This window comes from Rhinoraja longicauda, chromosome 11 (genome assembly GCF_053455715.1).
Source record: "Rhinoraja longicauda isolate Sanriku21f chromosome 11, sRhiLon1.1, whole genome shotgun sequence".
Taxonomy (NCBI): domain Eukaryota; kingdom Metazoa; phylum Chordata; class Chondrichthyes; order Rajiformes; family Arhynchobatidae; genus Rhinoraja; species Rhinoraja longicauda.
This window is the reverse complement of record NC_135963.1, coordinates 22,842,242-22,858,668: the sequence shown is the minus strand read 5'-3', so window position 1 is coordinate 22,858,668 and position 16,427 is coordinate 22,842,242. Positions and strand designations below refer to the sequence as shown.

General features: G+C 42.6%; 1 protein-coding gene across 2 annotated transcripts in view; it reads right to left on the bottom strand.

Moving 5' to 3' along the window:
- The window catches only part of LOC144598370 (dual specificity testis-specific protein kinase 2-like), a 77,860-nt gene extending 62,037 nt beyond the window's left edge, over positions 1-15,823 (bottom strand). For both annotated transcript variants that reach the window (XM_078408452.1, XM_078408453.1), the window contains exon 1: positions 15,738-15,823. The gene's annotated coding sequence lies outside the window, so the exon portion shown is untranslated. The remainder of the gene's footprint in view (positions 1-15,737) is intronic.
- Positions 15,824-16,427: the final 604 nt, after the last annotated feature.

Here is a 16,427-nt window from a genome sequence, read left to right as displayed (position 1 = left end):
ATAGAGATAATCCAAATGAATGTTGGAACATTCAGATGGTTCAAGGAGCCAAATAGTTTGTTATTCCCAAACACAATGAATTCAACACACAGATTTTGCTCCAAACTTGAGGCCATCTCATTAAAAACAATCGGGTATTGAAGGTAGACACAAAATGCTAGAGTAACTCAGTGGGACACGCAGCATCTCTGGAGAGAAGGGATGGGTGATGTTTCAGGTCGAGACCCTTCTTCAGACTGTCAAAGTCTGTCCTGCTGAGTTACTCCAGCATTCTGTGTCTAGCTTCGATTTAAAACAGCATCTAAAGTTCTTTCCTACACAAATTAGGTATTGCATGTCCTGTAAAGTAGAAGCTAGTTATTTTTGAGAAGAGCAAAAAAGCAATAACCTAAAACCATAAGTAACATTTCAATTTCAGAAAAATCTGAAATTTCAGAAAAATCACAGTCCCATTGTGCCCATAAGCAGCACAATGGGACTGGAATAAAAAACAAAGAAAGTTTATCTTAAAATGTTAGAAGTGGATGTGGCCTTACACAAGATCCACTAACATTTATCATAGGTCCTCAAAAAGATACATAAAATTTCTAATATCAAGATCATTAAAAAAGTGTCACTTCGAGTTATTAGATTAATTTGTTTTATGCATGCAATTCTACTCTGTGAATAGTTCTCCCTTTTCTGGTATTCTCCACCAATTTCTTAAGCAACAATCATTAATAAGAAAAGTTGGAGCCTTGACATTTTCCCCCACACACAGGCCAAAATTAAAATGAGAAAATAGACAAATAACATTTACAATACGAATAAACATTTTGAATTGTTTGTTTTTTGAAATTGTATGCCTCAGGAAATTTATATGGGAAAAATCCTTTAAAAATAAAAAAAAACGCTCATAAAATGAAATACAAAAAAGACAAAAAATCCTCCTCTTCCCTTTCCTTCTGATCAACGCAATCCTCTGCTGAAAAGTTCAACTGCAATTGCACCAAGATCATTCACTGCTTAAGTGCCAACCAATGCTAAACATTACCAGATTATGCACAACCCTCAAGTTGTTTAGTTCATAATCCCACCGACTAATTTAGGTACATGACAAAAAGGGCCCAGCACTGATTCCTGCAGCAGAGCATGCTGCCCACCACATCCATGCTAACCATCATGCTCATTTATACTACTTACACTTCTCTGCATTAATTTTCATTCCCTCAATGTCTTTTTCATTCAGGTGCCTGCCTCAAAAGGTAATACTGTTCCTGTTTTCACCACCTCCTTTGGCAGCTCATTCCAGACTCCAACTATGTATTAAAAAATTACCCCTCAAATCACCTTTCACCTCAAGCCTATACCCTCTGGTTTTGGACATTCCTACCATAGAAAACATACACTAGCCATGTACCTCATATGCTTCATAATTTGATATACCATTTTTATATACCACTAAACCAAGTGGATCCGTAGGGCCTCTCCTGCATTGGTGCAGCACCCTCTCCTCCCCCTCCCCCCACACTCCATGGACCTCTCTCCCCCCCCCCCCCCCCCCTTATCCTCCCTCCTCTCTCCTCCCTTGGAGATAGATTTGAACTTTAAAATGTGAATAGCTTTAAAAATATAACACCGATTTCAATTAAACGTCTTCTATTAGCACCAAAAGGACAATGGTGAGGTGGGCGTAAAATTGTTGCGCTATCATGTACCGTTTTGGCTGTAGTTCAGGAACAAACAAACAAATGAGTTTTAGTATATAGAATATAGACAGATTATCATCCCTCAGCCTATTTTGCTCCAGGCAAACAGCAGACTTGCCAATATTTCCTTAAAACTCAAGCCTTCTAATCGAGGTAACATCCTGGTGAATCTTTCCTGCACACACTCTAGTTTAATAGACAATTGACAATAGGTGCAGGAGTAGGCCATTGTTCCTACAGTGTCGTGACCAGAACATGCACACGATACTCTCAATGCAGCATAACCAACATCTTATACACATTGTAACATGACATCCCAACTCTTATACAAAACCCTCAACCAATGAAGGCAAGCCTACAAACTCACAAGCAGATGGGAAAGAGTGAATTACAATCGGTTAAATAGATGATTCTTTGAAAAAGGATTGTCATGTCCTAGGGGGAGAAATTCAATTTCATATTATCTCGTCAGATTAGGACACATCTATCAATGGTGCCAAAGCATAGCTTAAAGCCAGAGTAGTCCATTCAACTGTTTGCCATCTTCTCTAACATTCAATAAGATCACGGCTGATGTTTTGCCTCTGCACCATAGTCATATATTCTAGCAACATCCAAAAATCTATTATTCAGCCTCAAACATGCCACAGGTATCTTGGGTAGGATTGTAAGAATTCACTACACTGTGGCCATTTAGATGGAAATTTTATTCAGTCTCTCTCTCTTATTTTGAAACAATGGCTTCTGGGTTCAAGGTGACTCGACCAGAAGAACACAGAGTTCCCATCTGCACCCTTCAATATATACATGAATCTTATTTCAATGACACAACCTCCAGCACTAAGACAGGAGGAAGGGACAGATGGAAGAATCAGGATTTCAAAAAGGGATAAACTCTTAATGCTGCAGTATAGGAATGATTCAATAACAGCAATGTTTTCTTTTAAAGCATTTCCTGTCTTACACTATTTTGATAGAACCTGCATGTTCTTATTTTTACCTGTTTTATTTTAAATTTCCTACAGATAAATGAAGGAGACATTGTTTATTATGGGTGCTGACAGCCAAGAAAACATTTAATTAAAAACTATGTTTACATAATAATTGTCCATTGCATTGTCCCGAGTCATTGGACCTACAGGCACAAAGCTCTTTCATTTGCAAATAAAAATCTATTCCCCTGCCTGAATTACAAGTACCACTGGCTGCTAACATTTATTATTTGCTTATATCCCTTTGCAGGGAATACAAATGTAGGTATGCAAAAAAAAAAGCAACCACTTGAACCAACAGGAAGACCAATAAAAGAACATTCAAGCAATCAGATGTTAAACTGAGAAATTCGGCCCAAAATCAAACATACATCACAGGAAATCCTTCTAACACAAATATCTTTTAGGTCATGTCAGCAGAGAATCTCTAGCAGAATTTCAAAAATCTACATTGAATTAGTTAAGCAGTTTAGGTTTTGATGAGACAATGTTAACTTTCAAATTGCATACCCTAAAAAAGCCAAATCCCAATGTTGCAAAGTTCCTTGCTTCTACATAAAAACTACAGCAATATTCCTAGAACACAGACCAAAACTCTGCTTCTTTAGCAGTTTTCCAACAGTACTTGGTCAATAACTTCTTCCAGGAAGTTTGCCTCTTATCAACTGTTCTCAAACTATCACAGAATAGCTTAAAGCATGTTATGTAATCTACCCATTTTCAACTGTTCTGTCAATTTGGTACCTCAGATATTAACATGGAATATTTCTTAAAGATATTTTTTAAATTAGCATTAAAACCAGCCAAATAGCGGGGTAAGTATTAAAATTAGCAAGACTCAAGTAAGCAAGTTTGAGTGGAAAGTCAAAGAAAAAAAAATGCTAAAAAATGGGTGCAGTGTGCTCCCACAATGACTACTCCCAAAGAACTGCATCTCCTAGATTCAAAAAGCTGCTATAAACTAGGATTACCAAACTGTTAAACATCAATGGAACATCTGGAATTGGTTTAACAAGGGTTGTTGTTAAGTTGCTGGAATCTATCAAGGACTGAATGTCCAAACACTTTGGCTGTGTAAAAGCACATTAAAGTCAGCATAGGATTTACAAAAAGGTCATTCAAGAGCTGAATTTCGTTGAGTTTACTGGCACATGGAATGGGAAGAGTCGATGAACTCAAATGAACCATCAGGTGGTGCAGGATTGTGTGTAAAAAAGAGCAAAATTATATAGCATTTCCAGCAATCTTGTATAACCAAAAACAATGAAAATAAGCTTGTAAAAATTGTAAATAACCAAGTAACCCTTGCTTACCCTCTCTCCGGCCCTCCCTGTCCTAGCTTTCCGACCCCTTTCATAGACTTAACCAGGAGGCAATCATTATTGCAAATAACCTGTCTGTGGAAAGTGAGGTGGTTATAATTTCATTAAAATTGAAAAAATGCAAGAAATTTTAAGTGCAAACGTGGAGAGGTGAAAAAGGGAAAGAAAAATGGCCAAGAACAGAGAATGGATAGAAACAAATGAATGCCAATGGGATTGACAGACTTATTTGAAATTATTGAAATAACATTTACATTTGGCTTCTGCACTATTTAAGGCACAAATACCTCGTGCTTTCAGGTTAGTGCACTGTCATTGTTATCCTCGAAGGATAGCAGCACAGATTTCCCTTCAGGAAACAAAATACAACGTTACCACCAAGGATATCAACTTTGTACCCATAAACTCCCAAATAAACAAAAATGCTATTTATTCTAAAAGCATTAACACAATAATATACACAGCAAAACATTCAAATATCTCCGGGAAAAGAATTGGCTGACAAACTACTTCAATTGAATGCATTGATATTTACAAGCTGTGATTGGTTTTGCAATCACAAGATGCAAGTGCGTAAACAAAGAACAGTGGAGAAAGCAAGCCATTTGGCATAAATGCCCTGTAAACTGATCACCTAATCAGTCTGAAGAAAGGTCTCGACCCGAAACGTCACCCATTCCTTCTCCAGAGATGCTGCCTGTCCCGCTTAGTTACTCCAGCATTGCGTGTCTACCTTATTTTATATAGATATATTCAATTACAGAATTATTAGTTCCTCAAGGTGCATAGATATATTTATTCGAGATGTCATCCAGACTAACTCACGAATATGCAGAAACCATGGACTGAATGCCCATACACAGATGCAGTATATTTGAACTTACAAATGCCATTCAATTACTTATCACTTAGAAAGTTACTGTACAAGCCAACAGATCTTAGATTGGGGGTAATAGCATAGAGAGGCTCATTGTCAGAAAAAATACAGGATAATCGGAACATTTTTCCAAACTATCAAGCCACATGGATATCTGCTTGTGTCTTAATTATCTATTTTAATGATTTTGATGAACAGATTTTGGGGGTTTGTATCATCCACAAACATAGCTAGAATGATAAGTAATAAAGTAAATTATGGAGGTGAACAGAGTCAACAAGAGATAAATGAGTTCGCAGACTAAAATCTGGCAGATGGAGTAAAATTTGGGGAAATGGGCAATTCAAGAGTGTTTTATTGTCATATGTCCCAGACAGAAGAATGAAATTCATACTTGCAGCTGCACACCAGAATATGTAAACATAGTCCTCTGTAAACAATATATACAAAGGAAAAAAGTTCAGTGTATCTATTTGGTCGGAAGTAAAAGGAAGGCAAGTGGAATGTTCACCTTGATTTCAAGGGAGGTTGCCTACCAAGGCAGAAAAAGCCTTGGTGTAGAAAAAGTAGAGCATTGGTGAATCCACACATGAAGTACTCAGCAGGTTAGGAAGCATCTCTGGAGTACATGGATCAGTGATGTTTCAAGTCAGGGTCATTCTTGCTATCCATATTCTCCAGAGATGATGCCTGACCCGCCTTGTTACTCCAGCACCTCGGCTTTTTTTGTACACCAACATCTGCAGTTTCTCATTTCTCTGGAACAGTATTCAGTTTTGTTTTCCAAAAAGTGGTATGTATTTGTTTTAGAGAGTATGCAGGGGAAAAAAATCAGATTAAATCCTGGGGTGAACGAGCTGTTATGAGATAGGTTAAGCAGGTTAGTCAAAGAAGAATGAGAGGTCATCTTGTTGAAGCATAGGGTTCAGAGCATAGATTCAAAGATAGACAAAATGCTGGAGTAACTCAGCAGGACTGGCAGCATCTCTGGAGAGAAGGAATGGGTGGCATTTTGGGCGAGACCCTACTTCAGACTGATTCAGAGAGATTCAAAGATGCCCCTCTCATAAGGTCAATCTGGAAGGAAGGGACAGATTCATAATGAAAAGCCACAAATGTAAAATACAGAAGAGAAGCAATTTCTTCAAGGGTCATGAACCTTTGAAATTATTTGCCTCAGACAGCCGTGGAGGCAGAGCAACTCAAGGCAAAAATAGGTTGGTTTTATTTTAAGAAATAATGTAACCAAGGATTATGGGGAAATGGCAGCGAGAGAGATTTGAGGGCACAATTAGATCAGATATGCTCTTGTTGAATGGCAACTGTTTCGAGATGCAATATAGCCTACATCTATTTTTATGCCACACGAAGGATTCTTTAGGTTAACTACAGAATAAGGATTTTTCCTGGGAAGAAAATCCAGACAAGCAGGAATCATCTTAAATTTAGAAATGATAGAAAGTTGGAACTTATTCCAAATGTGGATGCCAAGTTAATGGGGATTTCTTTTTGTGTTCAGGATCAAGCAAAATAGAGAAACAAATAAATTCAAATACACATCAACTATACTTTAATAGAATAGCAAACAGGAATATGGCATTAAATTATTTTTGTATACCTATAATTTGTGAACTGCAGTGACTATTATAAGCAAAAATGCAGGCAACAATGTGCGATATCTTAGATCAGATCTTTGTTTCACTTATATTGTTTGGCAGCTGAGAAATGTTGAGAAATAAAAATCTACTAGGGCACTTTGAGAAATCCACTGCACTGCTTCAAGTTGTGCCAAGAAAGAAAACAGGATCTTCATGAAGTAATGTTTATACCATTGGGTTGTGGGTTATTCAAGTGGAACTCGAGATGTTGTTCTTCCAGTTTGCGTCTGGCCTCAATCTGGCAGTGGGGGAGGCAGAAACGTTGGTCTAGTTTGCATGTGGCCTCACTCTGGCTGCGGAGAGGATTGTTTACCGGTGCTCCCAATGGGGCCTGTTCTGCATCGGTGAGACCAAGCATAGACTAGGCAACAGTCTCGAACTACGTGAGCCTTTTGGCTAAGATCAAATGTTAATGATCCGCTAACAGCAGCCTGTTCTTATCAGAGCAGTATCTGTATCTGAGCTTTGTTGGGTCGAGGACGAGGATCACGGACAGATAGAATTGGAGGTCACGTCGGTGACCAGGAGTCTGGCTTAGGGGTGGATCCATGCTGGTTGGGTAACCAACCCAACACCCTTATCCAGGCGGGATGGCGGCAGCAAGTGGAGCGGGAGGACAGGGTATCCGCAATACTCTGCGAGTGTCGGTGAAGGACCTCAGTAAAGGGACTCCCTTCTCATGGCACCTCTTCAAGAAAGTCCTGCTGGAGGCCTGCAAGTTCCAGGTCGAGGACATTTACTGTCTCCAGGACTTCCCGGGGAACGGCTGCTTTGACGTTACCTTCAAGTACCCGGCGGGATGGCAGAAGATGCTGCAAGACTTCTGGGAGAAGAGGGAAGCTCCGCTGTCGCTGCTGACGGTGCAGCCGCTCTTCACCCTTCCCACCCAGAAGTAATGGATGATCACAGTGCACATGTTCAACCCGCATGTGCCCGTCGTGGATGTGAAAGACTTGCTCGAGCGCTGCTGAAATGTACAGGACAGACAGGTGGATGCCTGCCTGGTCAGCTTGGACCAGGAGAAGGACTTCAACAGGATATCACACAAGTACAAGAGGGACGTGTTCTCCAAAATGGGCTTTGGGGAGGGAATCTGGAATTGGATCCAACTGCTCTACACCGATATCTGTAGTGCAGTCCAAATCAATGGTTGGGAATCAGACAGCTCCTGCAACTGCAGGAGATGAAACACCTGCCCCTTTACCTCCCCCCTCGACTCCATCCAAGGATCCAAACAGTCTTTCCAGGTGAGGCAGAGGTTCACCTGCACGTCCTCCAACCTCATCTATTGTATCTGCTGCTCCAAATGCAAACTTCTCTATATCGGCGAGACCAAGCGCAGGCTCGACGATCATTTCGCTGAACATCTCCGCTCAGTCCGTCTCAACCAACCTGATCTCCCGGTGGCTCAGCACTTCAACTCGCCCCTCCCATTCCCAATCTGACCTTTCTGTCCTGGGCCTCCTCCATTGTCAGAGTGAGGCCCAGCACAAATTGGAGGAACAGCACCTCTTATTTCACTTGGGCAGTTTACACCCCAGCGGTTTGAACATTTGACTTCTCCCACTTCAGGTAGTCCCTGCTTCCCCTCTCTATCCCCTCCCCAGCTCTCCTACTAGTCTTCCTGTCTCCGTCCACATCCTACCTTTGTCCCGCCCCCTCCCCTGACATCAGTCTGAAGGTCTTGACCCGAAACGTCACCCATTCCTTCTCTCCTGAAATGCTGCCTGACCCGCTGAGTTACTCCAGCATTTTGTCTCTACCTTCTATTTAATCCAGCATCTGCAGTTTTTTTTCCTTACACAGCTTCCCCATCAGGTCTGGAGTCAGGCAGCGTTGCCCTCGCTCCCGTCTTGTTCGTCTGTTACATTGAACCCTTTGCCGAGTCCATCAGGAAGGACAGGAGCATAAGAGGAGTGGCATTGCCAGCTTTATTGACCTCCCAGCGGAGCGAGCGGTCCGTCAGGAAATGTTGCCGACTGGCCCACGGCAGACTGCAGGAGCACGTGCTGAGGGACGCACTGAAGCTGGTGCAGCCAATGCCAAGGCTCTGTGTGGAAGGGCCACAGTCTAGGGTCCTTCTACTGCTGGACATTGGGGGCAGGGTGTGGTGGAGACGCCCCTCAAAATAAGGGAAGGGATTCCACACCATTGGGCCACATAAGTGGCAAGGGTGGGTGGTAATTTTATTAATTGGTATATTGAATGTACGTATAGCTTCCGAGATTGTCGGGTGGAGTTTTGTAAAGAATATGTTTTGTATATATTTATTTCTTTAGTTCTCGAATAAAGTATATTTTGAAATTTTTAAAAAAGAACACTTGCACTATACGCCACAACCTTCTGAAGCTGCCAGTTGCTAACCATTTCAATTCCCCTCCCAATCTTTGTTTATAGCTTGCTTCCTCCACCATAGTGAGGGCAAATGCAAACTGGAAAAACAGCACCTCATACTCCACTTGGATAGCCTACAACCCAACGGTACAAACATTGGATTTCCAGTTTCAAGTAATAACCCCGCCACCCTGCCTCTCTTCCTGGCCCTTCCCCCAACCCAATGGGCACACTGCTCCCACCAGCCCAGTCAGCCTGGTATTTTCACTTCCTCTGTACACTTATCTCCTGCCTCTCCCATTCCAGTCCCCCATATCCTTTAATCCTGCCTCTTTCCCCACCCTCCATAACCTTCCACCCATATTGCTCCCTTCAGCTTTACATTTCACTCCTCATCTAACATACTTTGATCTTCTGTTCACCACTAGTCTTTGTCACTTTATGCAACCATTTATAGAAGTTGGGAGATTATGTTGCAGTTGTATAAGACGCTGGTGAGGCCGCATTTAGAATATTGTGTTCAGATCTGGGCACCATGTATAGGAAAGATGTTGTCAAGCTGGAAAGGGAACAGACAGATTTACAGGGATGTTGCCAGGGCTAGAAGGACTGAGCTATAGGGAGAGGTTGAGCAGGCTGGAACTCTATTCCTTGGAAGGCAGGAGGATGAGGGGTGATCTTTTTGAGGTGTATAAAATCATGAGAGGAATAGATCGAGTAGATGCACAGTTTCTTGCCAAGAGTAAGTGAATAGAGGACCAGAGGACACAGGTTTAAGGTGAAGGGGAAAAGATTTAAGAGGAATATGAGGGGTAACTTTTTCACACAAAGGGTGGTGAGTGTATGGAACAAGCTGCCAGAGGTAGTTAAGGCAGGGACTATCCCACCATTTAAGAAACAGTTAGACGGGTACGTGGCTAGGACAGGTTTGGACCAAACACGGACAGGTGGGACTAGTGTAACTGGGACATGATGGCCGGTGTGGGCAAGTTGGGCCAAAGGGGCTGTTTCCACACTGTATCACTCTATCTGCCGATCACCCACTCCATCACTTGGCAGACTTTTCCTCACCTCATTTCTCTTTTGCAGCTTTTTTTCCCACTACTCCACAAGTCAAAAGACACTGACCCAAGATATTATCTGTCCATTCCCCCCACGAAAGCTGCTTGACTTGCTGAGTTTCTCCAACACTTATCTTTACATATTGTGTGTAACAAAGGTTGAAAGTAGATCTTTTAAAAGCTATAACAATGGATAGCTGCTTTCATCAAGGACAAGAATGAAAGATCCTGAAGAAATTGTTTTACTGTTGTACAGCATTTATTTTTGTAACTATGCTCCCCATGAAGTTCAAGTGCAAAGGTAAGCATGTGGAAACATTGATGCATTTAGATACGATACTCCAAAACAATTTCAATGTTGATTGTACAGCTGCAAGAACAATATCAGATCTTAATTCAGCAATTGTTCCAGATGCACAAGACATTACGGTACCAAGATTGTGTACATTTACTATCATCAAATTAGAAGATGGAAAAAAAATTAAAAGGACAGTACCAAAAACGCAAGGTCAGCCCGATCAAAATCGTGGAAAGAATTATAAACTGACCTAACAATAGCTTTCTAAATTAAGATTTTGCATTGATAAATAAAATACATCAAAACAATGTCATTAGACAGTACATTTCATCAAGAGTCAATATTGGCAACCTAATGAGATAGAGGAAAATGCAAAAAATACAAAGCAAAATCTGAATGGAGAGCAAAGACACGAGGTGGCAAGAGTATGAGAAAGATGAATAGTAATCCCAACTTGTAAAAAATAATAAAGTATATAGGGGTGGTGGTGGGGGGGAATTGTACCTGTCAATAAAGGTAAAACTCCAAGGACGTACAGGTATGTAGGTTAATTGGCTTGGTAAATGTTAAAAAAATTGTCCCCAGTGTTAATGTGCAGGGATCGCTGGTCGGCGTAGACCCGGTGAGCCGAATGGACCTGTTTCCGCTCTATATCTCCAAACTAAACTGCAACTAAACCACAGAAAAAGGCAGATGATGATGCACAAATGTTCCTCTAGTGGAAAAGAGCAGAACCAGAGATCATTAACCGACAGAAAAAAATAAAGAAATCAAATAGGGAACATCGGAGCAATTATTTTACCCAGTGAGCACCGAAAAGTAGAACTTGCTACCACAGGGAATAGGTAATAAAGAAGAACGTTAGCTAGATAAACATGAAGGAGAATAATGGAATATTGTGCTCACAGGATTAGATAGGAGGGATTGGGCTAAATAGCCTGAGCATGCTGAATGCAAAATGTAAAGTTAAGTTTAGGTTTAAGTGTTTATGCGATTCTGAATATTCAATAGTCGGAGAACGCCACGAGTTTCAATTAATGATTCATTATATCCACTTCATGTAATGGGTGTAGCTCGTGATAGCTCAATGATTAAATTAACTGCACTGTATTAAAAGATGACAAAACTCCCAAGTTCAAGTCATTCCCAGATAAGTTGCTTTAAGGAATCTCTCAAAAGCCAACAACATTCTTGTTGATCCCCCGCCCCCCTGACATCAGTCTGAAGAAGGGTCTCGACCCGAAACGTCACCCATTCCTTCTCTCCCGAGATGCTGCCCGACCTGCTGAGTTACCCCAGCATTTTGTGAATAAATCGATTTGTACCAGCATCTGCAGTTATTTTCTTATACAACATTCTTGCATTGGGTTATAGGAGAAACCACACCACACAGCCACGATCTCAAGACAAAAACAATGTGGAACTGGTAAAATGATGAGAGTGGAGGAAGGGGCAAGTTCAGGGGAGGGGAGTAAGTGGAAGTTATTTAAAAATAGAGACTTCAATGTTCATACCAGTGGGTTGTCCGTTCCCCAAGTAAAATATGACATATTGTTCCTCCAATTTGCATGTGGCCTCATACCATATGCAGTTGATGAGGTTAGAGCAGTTACAAGCGAACCTGTTTAACCAAAAAGGACTGCCGCAGTCCCTGGATGGAGTCAAGGGAGGAAGTACAGGGACAGCCATTGCATCTTATGCGCTTGCAAGGGAAAGTACCTGCGTAGGCAGTGGCTTGAGGCAGAATGGGGAGGTCTAGGTACGCAAGAGAATGCAAGCAGTAGTCCCAGGTTAGGATTTAATGCATCAAATTCTGACATTTCTATTTATACAAAGATTGCCATTATTATTATCTATATACTAAAACTCTCGTTTGTTTGTTTGTTTGTTTGTTTGTTTGTTTGTTCCTGAACTACAGCCAAAACGGTACACGACAGTGCAATAATTTCAGGCCCACCTTACTCAACATCGTCCATTTGGTGCTAATGGAAGTTTCATTGAAATCGGTGTTATATTTTTGAAGTTATTCACATTTTAGTTTATATCTATCTCCTAGGGAGGGAGGGAAGGGGGAGGATAAGGGGGGGCTGAGGGGGGAGAGGATGCTGCACCAATGCAAGAGAAGTTTAGGCCCCTGGAAATAGTAGCCACTAGGAATAGCCCTGAAGTAATGAGTTAAGAGTTTAAATATGAATATTGATACTAGCTGCAACCTACAGAAAGTTATTCTACCAAGACTAACCAAATTCAAAAATTCTCATTATATGACACAAGGAAACTATAAGTGTTTCAAGGAAGGGTACTTAGGGACTGTGCTGAACAGCTGGCTGAGGTATTCACCAGGATCTTCAACCTGTCGTTATCTCTGGCTACGGTCCCTGAAGTCCTTAAGTCGGCTACCACAGTGCCGGTGCTGAAAAATGCAGAAAATCACCAACCTGAAAGACTACCGTCCGTTTGCCCTAACTCCTATAATCATGAAGTGCTTTGAAAGGATGGTCCTCTCACACAACAAATCCAGCATCCCTGCCTCACTGAACACGCATCAATTTGCATACAGGACAAACAGATCCACAGAGGACGCCAACTCTCTGGCTCTTCACACTGTCCTGACTCACCTGGAGAGACAGGGCACATACGTAAGGATGCTATTCATTGACTAAACTCCACCAGCTAGGCCTCAGCTCATCGTTGTGCAACTGGATCCTGGACTTCTTGATGGAGCGACCGCAGGCAGTGAGAATGGGCCCGCACCTGTCCTCCACTATCACCCCGAGTACCGGCACACCACAGGGCAGTGTTTTGAGCCCCATGCTCTACTCCCTTTTCACACACAACTGTGTTCCTGCATTCGACACAAACACCATTGTCAAGTTTGCAGACGAAACAACAGTGATCGGGCTGATCACCAACGGTGATGAAACAAACTACAGAGCAGAGGTGCAGAACCTGGCGGACTGGTGCTCAGTTAACAACCTGTCCCTAAACACCTCCAAGATCAAGGAGCTGATCATCAACTTCTGTAGATCACACAACAGGGAATACGCTCCGATCTTTATCAATGGGGACAGTGTGGAGAGAGTGTCCAGCTTCAAGTTTCTGGGCACTCACATTTCAGAGGATCTCACATGGTCCACTAACACCGCTGCGCTGGTCAAGAAGGCGCAGCAACGACTGTTCTACCTGAGAACACTGAAAAAGTCCGGTCTGCCCCAACAGCTGCTGACGACCTTCTACTGCTGCACCATAGAGAGCATCCTAACGCATGGCATCCTGTGTGGTACCTGAGCTGCACGGAGGCAAAGAGGAGATCTCTTCAGCGGGTAGTCCATAGAGCTCAGAAGACTATCGGAACACAGCTACCAGCCTTAGAGGACATCTACAACACACGATGCCTCAGAAAAGCCACCAGCATTCACAAAGACTCCTCACACCCCTGCAATAGTCTGTTCGAAATTCTAGCATCAGGCAGATGCTACAAGGCCTTCTACGCCCGCACCTCCAGACTCAGGAACAGCCTCATTCCCAGGGCCATAGCTGCTATGAACCGGTCCTGCTGCGCCGGATGGTCACATCACACAGTGAACCGGCACAGACCTACTTGAACTTTATACTGTTTCTAATTTTGTTTCACTGGGTTGTATAAATTTATACCGATTAGCTAAATAATTTATTGCATCGTATGGAAGGCGCATTCCCAATCTCGTTGTACCCCTGTACAATGACAATAAAGATATATTGTATTGTATTGTAACGTCTTTGTGCAATTGTCAGAAACACTTTAGTGTAGTTTAGAAATACAGCATCAAAGCAACCCCTTCAACAATCACTCATTCACACTGGTTCAATGTTATCCAACTTTCTCAGTCACTCCCTACACACTGGGGACAATTTACAGAGACTAATAAACCTGCAAACCATATGTCTTTGGGATGGGGAGGAAACCGGAGCCCCCAGGGGAAACCCACGTGGTCACTAGGAGAATGTGAAAACTCCACACCGACAGCAACCGAGATCAAAATCAAACCCAGAAATCTGCACAACTCCAAAACACATCCCCTCCAAAACACGGGCAGTGAAAATTTTAATTACTCTTAAGTACATGAGACAAAACAATGGTTTTTGAAATTGTATTATAGAAATTCAGTCCAAAGCAAAACTGTAAATTATCCCTTGTATAAATTAGAGCAAAACAGTATAAAAAAGGGAGAATAAGTTGCAAGGGCTCAGGGAAATGTGGGAGGAAATAAGACCGATGGAAACATTGTTGTCTTACCCAGCCAGAAGGCCACCCCATGGGTCATTGTAGGTCGTAAAAATAAACGGGATATGTAATGAAAAATATCAAAACATGTGTATTTATAAGAATGATCACTAGGTGCAACGTCAAAGTTTAAGTCAGTTATCGCACCATGGGTGACACTATTCTTTTCGGAATGTCTTTCTAATCTATGCAATGAACACACAACTGTAACAAGGATGAAACTTCTGTAAATTACCCCCATTTACCCCCAAACTGTTGATGGGCACCAATTTTCCATAAATTAATTTCTGACTTTAAATAGGATAAACCATAATAAAAAACACATTAAAGTTTTTAAAATTCTATGAATCAAACAGACATATTGTTAGAAAATACATCAATGGGTAACTATAACATTAGAAATTTAAAAAACAGATCACAAATACCAAACAGCAAATACTGCTTATCTTTAAACTGGACAAAAAGAAATCCTGCCTAAAATTTCAGTTTCTCTTGTGTCTCCCTTAAGTGATAATCGTTTTTTAAACTGATGGGTGCTAATGATTATGCAATAATTATAACCTTCACCCAAATTCTCAAGCTATGTATTATATCTTCATAAAAATGGAGAACAGCAGTAACAAAACTAGATTTTAGAAAATAATTTTAATTAACAATAGTCATCACTGAAGTTGCAATCGTTACGTGCCACAATACGACTTCCAAACTAACTTTTGTTTGGAGTTAGTTGGTGTATTTCATGTCTTAGATACTGCAATTCAGGGCAATTGTAAACAAACACAAACGCTGGTCGTGCCCAGGTTACGGCAGGGTTCCGCGCCGTTCCGTAACCGGATAGTTCTCAAGTCTGACCTGCTGCCGCGAACCAAGTTTCTTGGCGGCAGAAGATGCCCGCAGCCCCCCGCAGCAAACTCATCCCATCCGTTAACCAAACCCCCATTCCCGCTCACCTGGTGGATGGACCTGTGCTCCTTGTGGCTCTCGACACTCGCTTCAGGAGATCAGGAAAACTCACTCACCCCTGGCACCGCCGCGCCAGCACTGGTGTTAATGCCAATAGGAAGAGAGTCACGCCCCTACTCCGCCACTGTGTAACTGCGTTGGTCCACGGTAATAGAGTGGAGACTGCGGCCCGCTCCGCTCGGTTAAAAACGCCCCCCCAACCTCACCTTCCACTCACTTCAAGAAACAAAATGACTCCCGTTCAACCAACGCCCATGACAAGCAGCACAAACTGACTCACCGCCGGCCGACCGCTTGCTCGGGCCTCCGCGCCTCGCACTTGCTGCGTGTTTACTCGCCTCGTCCCGCTCCAGCCCGGCCCTTCCCGGATTCCTTTTGTCGCGCAGCCGCACAACCGCGTTCATCGCCCGCGAGGAGGGGCGTGGTAACAGCGCTGACAGACAGCGGCCCTCCACCAATCAGCGGTCAAGTAGGCGGGACCAGATGACCCACGTGACGTAGATCCTCCAACCAGAGCGCTGGCCTCCGCTGGTTGCTGCCGGACCTGGGGATGGTGGCGCTCACCTGGCGGCGGAGCGTCTTCACCTCACGCACTGTAAGCTGCAAACTCACTCACAGACTTATCTACGCCCTTCCACCTCTCACCCCACTGCTTGGTGGCTTGTTTTACTTCCAAAGTAAACCTCGATTTAAAAATTCTCATAATTTCATATTCCACCAGTGTCCCAACTAGTCTGAAGAAGAACACCTGAGATGCTGCCTGACCCGCGGAGTTACTCACGCATTTTATAGACAATAGTTGCAGGAGGACGCCATTCGGCCCTTCGAGACAGCACCGCCATTCAATGTGATCATGGCTGATCATTCACAATCAGTACCCCGTTCCTGCCCTCTCCCCATACCCCATTGACTCCGCTATCATTAAGAGCTTTATCTAACTCTCTTGAAAGCATCCAGAGAATTGGCCTCC